This window comes from Vigna radiata, chromosome 4 (assembly GCF_000741045.1).
Source record: "Vigna radiata var. radiata cultivar VC1973A chromosome 4, Vradiata_ver6, whole genome shotgun sequence".
Classification (NCBI taxonomy): domain Eukaryota; kingdom Viridiplantae; phylum Streptophyta; class Magnoliopsida; order Fabales; family Fabaceae; genus Vigna; species Vigna radiata.
In genome coordinates, this window is record NC_028354.1 from 7948609 (window position 1) to 7960204 (window position 11596).

Below are 11596 nucleotides of genomic sequence, written 5' to 3' on the forward strand. Positions count from 1 at the left end.
TCAGAAAATAGCTAATGCAAAGTCGGCAAAAGAAGCATGGGAAATTCTGAAGGTGGCATACAAAGGAGATACCCGCGTGAAGCAAGTCCAAGTATAAGCTCTTAGAAGAGAGTTTGAACATATGGAGATGGATGAAAATGAGGGATTTTCCGAGTTTATAACTCGAGTACAGAAGATGGCCAACTAACTCAGAATGAACGGAGAAGAGGTTCCTCATAACCGGGTTGCGGAAACGATCTTGAGAAATATGACGGTTGATTTTGAAAGTATCGTGGTCACTATTGAAGAGACAAAGGATTTGTCAACTCTCACTGTGGAGGAGTTAGTTGGGTCATTAAAAGCCCACGAATTGAGGAAGAAAAAGAAAAAGAGAGAACCTGACGATCAAGCACTACAGGTACAGTTTAACTGGAATAAATCTTGGATTACTCAGAGCCGAGGTCCTGGTGGAAGAGGACAAGGTGGATGTGGTCGAGGTAATGATAATGAAGATCAAACCGGTCATGACCGAGGACAAGGAAAAGACCGAGGAGATCGGTCAAGGGCGGAGTGTTTTAGATGTGGCAAGTACGGCCACCATACAAACGATTGTATGTCAACAAAGTGCTACAACTGTGACAAGTTTGGTCATATTGCAAGGTATTGCGAGACCGAGACAAAGGGGGAGACGAATCTTGTTACTAACGATGGGGAGACAAATCTTGCTACTGATGATGGTGAAGAAGAGTGTGGAATCCTGTTGATGGAAAAAAGCTCGGATGTAGTGGACATGGAGAGCCCGATCCCAACAATGGATGAAGTGATCTCGGTAAAGGATGCAACAATTGTGGAGAAGGAAAACTTGGAGAAAGAACTCAAAGGAAAAGATGAAGAGATTCAACGAATAGGGAGCCTTCTAGATGAAGCTAATGAAATTATGAATAAACAAAAGGTTGAGCTTGAGGAGCTGAAGAAGGCAACTCTTGAAAAAGAAGAGAAAACATCTAGTGTTCTTGAACCAGATGAAGAGGAAGATGAAGATGTTGAGAAGAACACGATGAAGATGTTGAGAAGAACCCGATGAAGATGTCGGTCAAGATTGTTGAGAAATCGCCTAAGGTCAGAGCTGAGTTGGTTAAGGTTATTGAGAAGTTGGACATAACAAAGTCAGTCAAAGCATTAAAGAGGTCAACCAAGATAAAAGACAGGAAGGTCATAAGGAAAAAGAAGTCAAATTTGATTGAAAGAAGCAAACTTGGAGTGGGATAATGCACAAGGAAAGAAAGGAAGGAAGAATTTAAGTTTATGGGCGAGCTTGTTAGGATAAACTTAAATTTTAGGGTTTTATTAATCATTTTGTTTAAATCTTATTTTATTAGTTTTGAGTCTAGTAATATTTAGTTTGATTTGATAGAGATATAATAGGAATGGGTAGTTATGATTTTCTGTTTATCTAGGTAGAATATTATTTTATGATAGGTTAAGGAGATTTTATTTTTAAGTCAGTTGATATTTTATTTTCAGATTATATTTTTATTTCCATAATATTGTAAGTACCATGGCTATTTAAACTCCTTCAATTATCAATGAATAACAAGACTCAATTTTGGAAAAATATATGAGTGTGTATCGGGAGATTTTCCCAACACTATATTCTACTGCATTTGAAAAATCTGATTCTCTGTGTTTCAAGAAACTTTTGAAAGATCATCCTTTTACGAAAAAGATTTTTAAAAGACTATGATTTTGTGTTTCACCAATTCACACCCCCTCTTGGTATTGAAACTAAGCCATTCTATTTTCAACAAATTTAATTTGATCAAAATAGACTATATGATGCTTGCCAAAAAGGGAAACAAATAAAAATATCATTCAAGTCAGAATAATATGTCTCTACCAGTAACCCCTTACAGTTGATTCTCATGGACTTATTCGGGCTTTCTAGGACTAAAAGTATAGGTGGAAATTATTATGTACCTTTTTTGGTTAATGACTTTTCAAGATTTACGTGGACATTTTTTTATCTCTTCAAAGAGTGATATCTTAAAGTTTTCAAGAAATTTGCCACTATCATTCAAAATGAAATTTTTTTTGAAAATTAAAGGCTTAAATACAATTTTTGTCCTTTTATTTTTGTCTATTTTTTTTCAATTTGGTCCTCATTTTTATTTGGATGTTCAATAAGTTCCTATTTTTTGTCGTCAATATAGTTATTTTTGGTAACAACGTTTAAATCGTTAACGGAAGATGAACAATGTGTCATGCGTCAGTTTATGGTTCTTTTATTTTTTTATAATATTTTATTAATTGAAAAAGTTGTCCACATGTTAAGTAAATATTGTATCACATGGCAATGTCAAGTCAATGTCAGTGCCACATGTGTTAGTATTAGTACCACATGTTATTATCTTTATTCAATTCAGTCTCAATTTTTGTTATTTTTGTTTAATTTAATCCTAAATTTTGTTAATTTTGTTTAATTCAGTTCCAATTTTAAATTTTAGAAGGAAAAATCTTAATTATTTTTAAAATTATATGAAAAATTCTTCATTAATTCTAAAATATGAAGGAAAATTGTTCATTTCTTTTAGAATTAGAAGAAAAATTCTTCAATATTTTTAAAATTAGAAGGAAAATTCTTCATTCTTTTTAAAATTAGAAAGAAAATCTTGATTGTTTTTAAAATTAGAAGGAAATTTCTTCATTATTTTTAAACTAGCTTTAACCCTAATTTTTTATAGGTAGAAAAAATTAAACATAAATATAGTTTAATATTGAAAGAAATATTTAACCCACATAAATATAGCTTTAACCCTAATAATTATATTACAATAATATAGTTAGATTTGGTTTGAAAATATTGAAAGAAATATTTAATAAAAATGTAAATTTCAATAAAAATAAAATTTAGTCTCAATTTAGAGAGACAAAATTAGAACTGAATTGAACAAAATTAACAAAAATTTGGACTAAATTAAACAAAATTAATGAAATTTGGGATTAAATTGAATATAAGACACTAACATGTGGTATTGGCACTGGCACGTTGTAGTAATACTACTGACACGCGGTATTGACACTGACTTAAGAGCAATATTGACATTGACTTGACACGTGGTACTGACAGTGTCACTTGACACAAAATTGATTTGACACATGAACAACTTGGTATAGCTAGCATTGGCAATGTTTAATGAGAACTCTTAGCCAAAATATATTTGGGAAAATTCAATAAACATTGCATGTTATGTACAAAACAAAACCTTAATAAGACCCACTTTATAACTCACACCCTATGAACTCTTCAAAGGATCACACCTTAAAGTTTTTTAATGCAAGTCTTTTGTACTAAAGTATGACAAATCTAACCTTGGAAAATTTGACTCTAAAAATGATCAAGGCATCTTTCTAGGTTACTCATTGACTAGGAGAGCTTATAGAGTATATATAATAAAAGAACATTATCTATTGAAGAATCCATTCATGTTGCATTTGATTAATATATAGATAACAAAACTAACATACCTACTCCAAGAACTAGTGTAGACCTTGATGAACAAGTTCAAATTTAACAAAGGAATCTCAAGAAATCCAAGTGGTAAAACAACCTATTGATACAAGCCACAACCACTCCACTGACTTATCTAAAGACTGAATTGTTCCAAGAAATATGTCATTGAAAAATGTTATAAGAGATGCGTCCAAGGAAGTCTCCACTAGGAGACAACTAAATTATTTATGCTTGAATGTTGCCTTTGTATCACAGATAAAGCCAAAGTCATTGGAATATGCATTAAAAGACGAAAATTGGCTCCTAGCAATGTAAGATGAGCTAAATCAGTTCAAGAGAAATGAAGTACGGGAACTTGTTCCAAGGAATCAAGTTGACCAAGTTATTGGAACTAAGTGGGTTTTCAGAAACAAGCTAGATAAATTTGGCTCCATCATAAGAAACAAGCTAGATAAATTTCAGAAATAAATAGAAGGAATTGATTATGATGAAACCTATGCACCAATAATAAGACTAGAGGCCATCATAATACTGTTAGCTATTGCATCTATGTTGAATTTCAATCTCTTTTGGATGGATGTAAAAAGTTCTTGTGCCTTCTTGAATGGATTAATTAAAGATGAAGTCTATATAGAATAACTTTCAGGCTTCATAGACTTTGATTTCCCAAATCATGTATTTAAACTAAAGAAGGCTCTATATCGATTAAACCAAGCACTCAAATCATTGTATGAAAGGTTAAGTTAATTTCTAATAAATTTTATTTTTCATAGAGGTAAAGTTAACTCCACACATTTAGAAAAATAGAAAATGATATGTTGTTTATACAAATATACGTAGATAACATCATATTTGGTTCAACTAACCCATCATTATGCGAAGATTTTTCTAAGTGCATGTAGGAGGAATTTGAAATGTCTATGATTGGAGAACTAAATTTCTTCCTTGGATTACAAGTCAAAAAAGGAAAGAATTACATCTTCATATATCAATCAAAGTACTACATTGAATTATTGAGGAAATTTTAAATGGACAACTGTAAAGACTCCTCAACTCCTATGGCCACAAATTGCTACGTAGATGCTAATGAAGCTGGAAAGAATGTTAACCAAACAAAATACAAAGCATGATTGGTTCACTTATATACTTGATTGTTAGTTGTCCCAAAATTATGCATAGTGTGTGTGTGTGTGTGTGTGTGTTCTAGGTTTCAATCATGTCCTAAGGAATCACATCTCACTCATGTTAAAAGAATTTTGAAATATCTAAAAGCAACCAAAACGTTAAGCTTATGGTATCATAAAGGTGCTAACATTTCATTAGTTGGATGATTCATACTTTGGGGGCTGTAAAACAAATAGGAAAAGTACTAATGAAACTTGTCATCTATTAGGATGTTCTCTACTGTCATAGCATTCTAAAAAGCACGCTTATGTAACACTTTCAACCACTGAAACAGAATACATTGTTGTTGGTAGTTGTTGTGTACAATTATTTGGATCATAATCCATTTATAAGACTATAACATCCACTTAAATGTGAATGCATAAGTATTATAAATCTCACAAAAAACCCAATCATGTATTCTAAGACAAAAAACATAGAAATTAGACATGATTTCATTAGGGATCATGTAGCAAAGAGGGAATGTAAAATTGAATATATAAAGATAACCTAAATAAACTAGTTGATATCTTTGACAAATCATTAGCAAAAGAAAGATTCTACACAACCAAAAATGAGTTAAACATCTTAGATATTACATGCTCAAACTGAAAAATATCCACTAAATGTATCTTTGCACAAATTAATCGATCATGACTTCATTTGATGAATTAATATGTGCTTTTTTTTCTGATTGGCTTTGATTTCTGATTGGTCCTTTTTTAATTTGTTTGATTATTTATATAATCGATTAAGTTTCTGATTAATTCCATGTGTCCTTGTATGCTTTCCTCTATGCCACTTTATACTATTTGTTATTATAATGTGTTGTTTGACTAGTTTTAAATACCATTTTCTACATACATTAAATGGTTCATTGACCAAAAACACTTAAGTTAACCACACATCTCTACACACCCTAATATCCTTTCAACATTAGATCATTCAAACACTTCTTCATAGCACCCATAGGTCCTTCCCTCTTTTTATGCATTACAAACCCTAATAGTTTCACTTCCTCTTTAGTCTGCTCACTCCACCAAGTGTCAAACTACTTCAACCTATTACTCCCTCTGCATCAACAATTTTCTCCTCCTCAAAAACCCAAACTTGTCAAATGCATGGCCAAGAAGCAAGTTTGTGAAGCCGATATTGAAGGTTGGATGAGTTATGAAGAAGCACAACAAAAGTTTTTCTACTTCTAGAGATTGTACATTGTCATCAACCACAAATTTTTGGATCTTCAATTCTTTCGTCATGAAGGATTTATCTTCCAAGATTGGTTGTCATATCAAGGATTGAACCAATTTGTTCAAATGACTAGTACGTTGCACCCTAACCTAGTCAAAGTATTTCATCCTAATATGAAAATGGTCAATGGAATCATCACATATAGAGTTAAAGGGGTCGACATCAACCTTGATGATGAGGTCTGAAGGGTTTCAGTTGGGAAGGGAAAAATCCCACACGGACTTTCTTGGACTCAAAAAATTGGGGATCTTTCAGGACTAAGGTACTCAAATGAACTTAGAGACCACACTTTGTTTAAGGTTGGTGGCATGAAAAAGGGATGAAAAAACTGCTAGCATTTTTTTCTTGCATGGATTCTGATTTCTAAAGCGATCAATCACGCCCAACTAACCACAAAACACATTTTCATCATTCATGCACTCAAGGGACACATTCCTACTAATTAGGCTGAAGTGGTAAGTGACCCTATTATCAAGACCATGAGACTACCAATGGCAGCTTTCCCTATGCTATTTTTCTATCCAAAGTGTTTTGATCTTTACCTCGTGAATCTCAATGATCAAGTCTCCACGAGTTACAAAAGTGAAAATAAAATTGAGAAGTCTGCCCTTCACTACATGGGCCTTATAAAAAGGGAAGATGATTAGGCTTTCAAAGAGGAACCTCTAGCGGATCAAGGAGAAGATGTTGATCTAGTCAATGTTGAGAAGTCAATAGCTTAGAGAACAAAATATTAGTGGTGGTAGTGAGGATCCTGATGTTGGATGCAGGTGAAAGACAAGAAGAGGAAGATAAGAAGGAGGAAGAGGAAACCACTAACGAAGACTATATGCTCTTCCCCTACTCTATTTTAGGATTCCCTTAGAAAATTAGGATTTCCTTAGAACTTTTGATCACTTTTCTTTTTGTGCTATGATTTGTTGTGTTTTTTTTTTTTAATTTGTTGAGTTTAACTCTAATATGCCATGATTTTTGGGTACAAACAAAGTCCCACATCGGATAAGATAAGAGATGAACATGGGTTTATATACACATAAGATACCTCCATTGGTAAGAGGCCTTTTGGAGTGGTACCAAAAGCAAATCTGTGAGGGCTTGGCCCAAAGTGGACAATATCTTACTAGTGTGGAGATATATGTTTGTGTGTTGAACCTCCCTACAAATGGTATCAGAGCACATGGTTCAAGTTTGGTGATTGAGCGGCAGGTGGTCGACAAATAGTCAAATATATCATGAGAGGTGGAGGGCAAGAGATACTCAGTGTTTGACCATGGATTGCGAAAGAGAAGTGTTGACCATGGTGTACTCGAGGATAAGAAAAAAAAGACTTCCCCTATAGGGGAGATGGAGGTAGAGAACCATAATCCTTTGTTTGAGAGGAGGATGTAGTGTTGACCATGGTGTACTCGAGGATAAGAAAAAAAAGACTTCCCCTATAGGGGAGATGGAGGTAGAGAACCATAATCCTTTGTTTGAGAGGAGGATGTTGGGTACAAACAAAGTCCCACATCGGATAAGATAAGAGATGGACATGGGTTTCTATACACATAAGATACCTCCATTGGTAATAGGCCTTTTGGAGTGGTAACCAAAGCAAATCCGTGAGAGCTTGCCCAAAGCGGACAATATCTTACCAGTGTGGAGATCTATGTGTATGTGTGTTTGTTGAACCTCCCTACAATGATCTACTGAACAACTATGGGTATGTTCTATTATGCTTTGATTTGCTAATCTCCTGAATGATTAACTTGTTCTAATATATTTTTTGGTATGTTGTGAACTCTATTTTACCATAAATTCCAATACATTTGTCATTATATCTCATGTTATTATTCCAACTCTTTATTTTTACTAATGTCCAAACGGGAAGAAAGGTATTTGAATTGTAAATGCAAGTTGGCCATCATAAAAAAATAGGGAAATTATTGGAATGAGGAGATTGTTGATCAAGTTTTTGATGATGTTTGAGCTCAGCTAATAGCCTGACAGGTTGGTAGCTAACAATCTAATAGGTCGACAACTAAAAGATCGATAGGTTGAAAGCAAGAAAACCCAAGCTTGACAACTGGAGCTTAGTAGCTCAAAGGCCTACATTAGTAAAGTTAATTCTAAAGTCATCTTGAATTCTATTAGAATCAAATTAATGAAATTATAATCAAATAAAGCATCTTTGGTGCGTAAAGAATCTATTTTGAAATGCATAACTATCATTTGAATTGTTTTAATCTATTAATATACTTATATAATCAATTAAAACAAAACCAAAAACTTTTATAATTTAAATTTGAATGATATTATTGGATTATTTTATTTTCATAATTGATTAATAACATCTAAAATATGTTTTTCCTTTAAATATAAGTCTTCCTCTCATTTCAAAAACATGAAATTATATATCTAAGATCCGATTCTATGAGAAATCAGTGTTATTGAGTTCTTGAAGAGAGTAAGAGCTGGGTATTTGGAAAATTTATCAAGAAGCCATCAAGATGAGTTTGATTTTATGGATTCTTGCTTGACATAGGTTTTATTTGTAATATTTACACTCCATGTGTATACATTCCTTTTACTGTCTGTATTTTTCCATTCTTTCAATTCTTTTCATTATGTAGGTGAGATTACCTTGGTGTAATTGTGTGAAACACTACATATAGAGATTAATTCTTGATATCTTATGGTCTAGAATTATTAAGGTGCACTTGTAATTATGTGAACTCTGTCATTATAATGGAATTATTCCAAGCTCAAGTTGTTTGGAAGAAAATTGGACTTAGATTCAAGTTGAATTGAACCAATATAAATTTGGTGTGTTCTTTTCCTATTCTTTCATCAATGTTGTGTTTCTTTGACCATTTGAAAAAGTTGAAAGACTTAGCATCTCAACAATTTTTTTAAAATGATCAAAATTTTGTGAAACCAATTCACTCCCCTCTTGGGTAGGAAATATTAACTATTACTATTTTTAACAAAAATGGAAGACAAGGATTATTTGGAAGAGTTGTATTCTTTTTTTGGTACTTTTTTTGCCTTTGTAATGTCTTTATAATACTCTTTTAATAGTTGTCAAAGTATTTTAGGCTTAGTCTAATCAATTATAAAGTTGAAACACTTGAAGGAAAACAACTTTTACACGGTGATAATCAATTATCACTTATGACAATTGATTACTGCATGATGAAATTATTTTCAAAATATAGCTCCTGACAATAATCGATCATTAACGACAGTTACAACTTGGTTTTTTCATATTTTGACCTAATTTCAAAATGGGCTTTTTCCATAATAAGTTTTGTTCTATTAATTAAGCAAAAATCTATGTTTTCAAGTGCAAAAGCTAGATTACAAAATTAGTTTTGTTACAAGCTTTGGAAAACCTAATGTGGATAGAGTGTGTAAATTTCACTAAGTGTGATCTTAGGTGATAAGTTGATGTTGTTATTGCTAGGTAAAACTAGTCATCCTTTGTGTGATTTAAAAGATGTGTTCATTTCTTTTGGATGTAAGAAAGGTGGTTCTTCATCTCTTATGTAACTCAACAGAGGTATCCCCATCCTTTCTAGAACTCAAAGGAGGTGTTCATCCCTTATGAATTTCAGGAGAGGTGTTTCTCATATCTTATGGCTTCAAAAGAGGTGCTTTCTTTTCTAAATTGTTCTTATTCCTATTTGTAATCCTAATTTATTTTAGTCTTTAGTTAATGTTTTTCTTAAGAGTGATTATCAATTGGATGCAGGATCTTTTTATCTGAACCAATATAAAATAACTTAAGGCAGTTTTTTCATTCTTTACTTTCTTTATTTAACTGTTTTTATTATAAAGGAAATTATTTTTATTGTAACTCTGATTTTAAAAAGAAAAAATTTAAAAGATATAAACTTTTATTAAAAAATTAATTGACTTTTCTTTTCGATTTTGTTCAATGTAAATATTTCGCTGTGCAATGATCCGAACAATTAATATGTTAACTTATAGTGTATTTGGTGAAGGAAAGAAGAAAAAAAAATGTAAAATTATAGAGACAATATATCAATAAGAATTCAAGATTATAACTTTATTATTTAAAATTGCTAAGCTTTGAAGGAAATTGTAATTAAAGTGTATATTTAAAATGGAAAATTAAAGTAGAACAAATTTTATTATTTATGACGTAGATTCTAAACAAGATGTAAAATTAATTTGTTTAAAGTTTGAACAATATGTCATGCTACCGTGGTATAAAATTGTTATAAACATTAGACTAAAAAAAGAGTCTAATTGTGGTCTCTTCAGAGAAGATAATATATATGAGATCTTCTTTCTTACTTGGTATAGAAAGGAACTATTTTTAAAGCTCCAATGACTTAATAAGGATATAGAAGTGTGGGTAAGTACCGTAATGACTTAAAAGTTACTTTAATTAAAGCTAAAATGAATGACTAATTTAATGAGGCTAACATAGTTAGATCTATAAGTGGTCTTAGAAGGGATACTCAAGACATTATAAACTTATATGAGTACACATCTTTGAAAAAATCAGTTCACCTAACTTTCAAGGTTAAATCACAAATCCAAAGAGAATTTTTTTTTTTTTGTTACAAAAAAGAGTACTTATAATGGAAGGATAAAAATAAGTTTAAAAAGACAATTCTTTCAATTTCTATAAAGATTCCACTTCAAAAGATAAATTTTGTAAAGATGCACACTATACCTCAATATACAAGTCAAATAAAATATTTTTAGGTGCATAGAGTTTGAGTATATTGTTTCTAGGAGACTTAATAAAATAGATGTTAATAAAGGAAGGGACAATTATTAGTATGTTTTGATTGATTTAAATATCTGAAACAAATAGATATAAGTGTTGAAATTTCTAATCCTTATTGGTTGTCCAATTAGCAATTAAGTTCAAGAATTAAAAATAAAAAATAACGAGTTTTTTTTTTTGTCACACAAGCCTAAAAAAAGAATTAAGTTTTTTTTTTTGTTTAACTAATACAGTAACCTACATCCAATCTAAAAAACACGGTCATTTGAGTTCATTTATTGAAATTTGTTTGTCACTTTGAAGTTAGAGAGTTACATTGAGTTTGAAAGAAAATAGAAAACAATAACATGCATCAAAATGAAAATGTGGAAGAACTAAAAACATATGTAAAAGTGAATTCGAATTGACAATTAAAGCAGGTAAAGCACAAACTGTAAGTGGGACGTTAGAACATAAATGCATTGTGAAAATGTAAACGTGAATTGAATGGGAACATATGACTAGAGAAAATTGAAAAGAGAACTGATGGAATTGGAGAATCGGAATTAAAGGAAAAAAAGAATGGTGCATATTGAAGAGAAAAATCATAGATGTAGAAGGTCCAACATTCAAAATTGAAACTAAAACTGAAAAATTAAACTAAAATTGCAAAATAATGGCTCTGATACCATGTTAGAAGTGGACTTTAAACCTAACTCAATCCCACAAAATCGGCTTGGTTATAGGTTTTAGGTTCACTAACTTGGGAAAGATTCAAGACATATGATTTATGAAGAGATGATAATGCATCATATGAGAGATATGAAGAGATAGGATATAAGGTACCTGTGGATGACTGAGTGGCGGAAGAAGTAGATAACATGTTGCAATGATAGTCCTGCAAATAAGATGGTTTATGTGTTGGCCTGGTTGATTTCCTTTGTGGAGTAGCAATGACAGGTTCAACA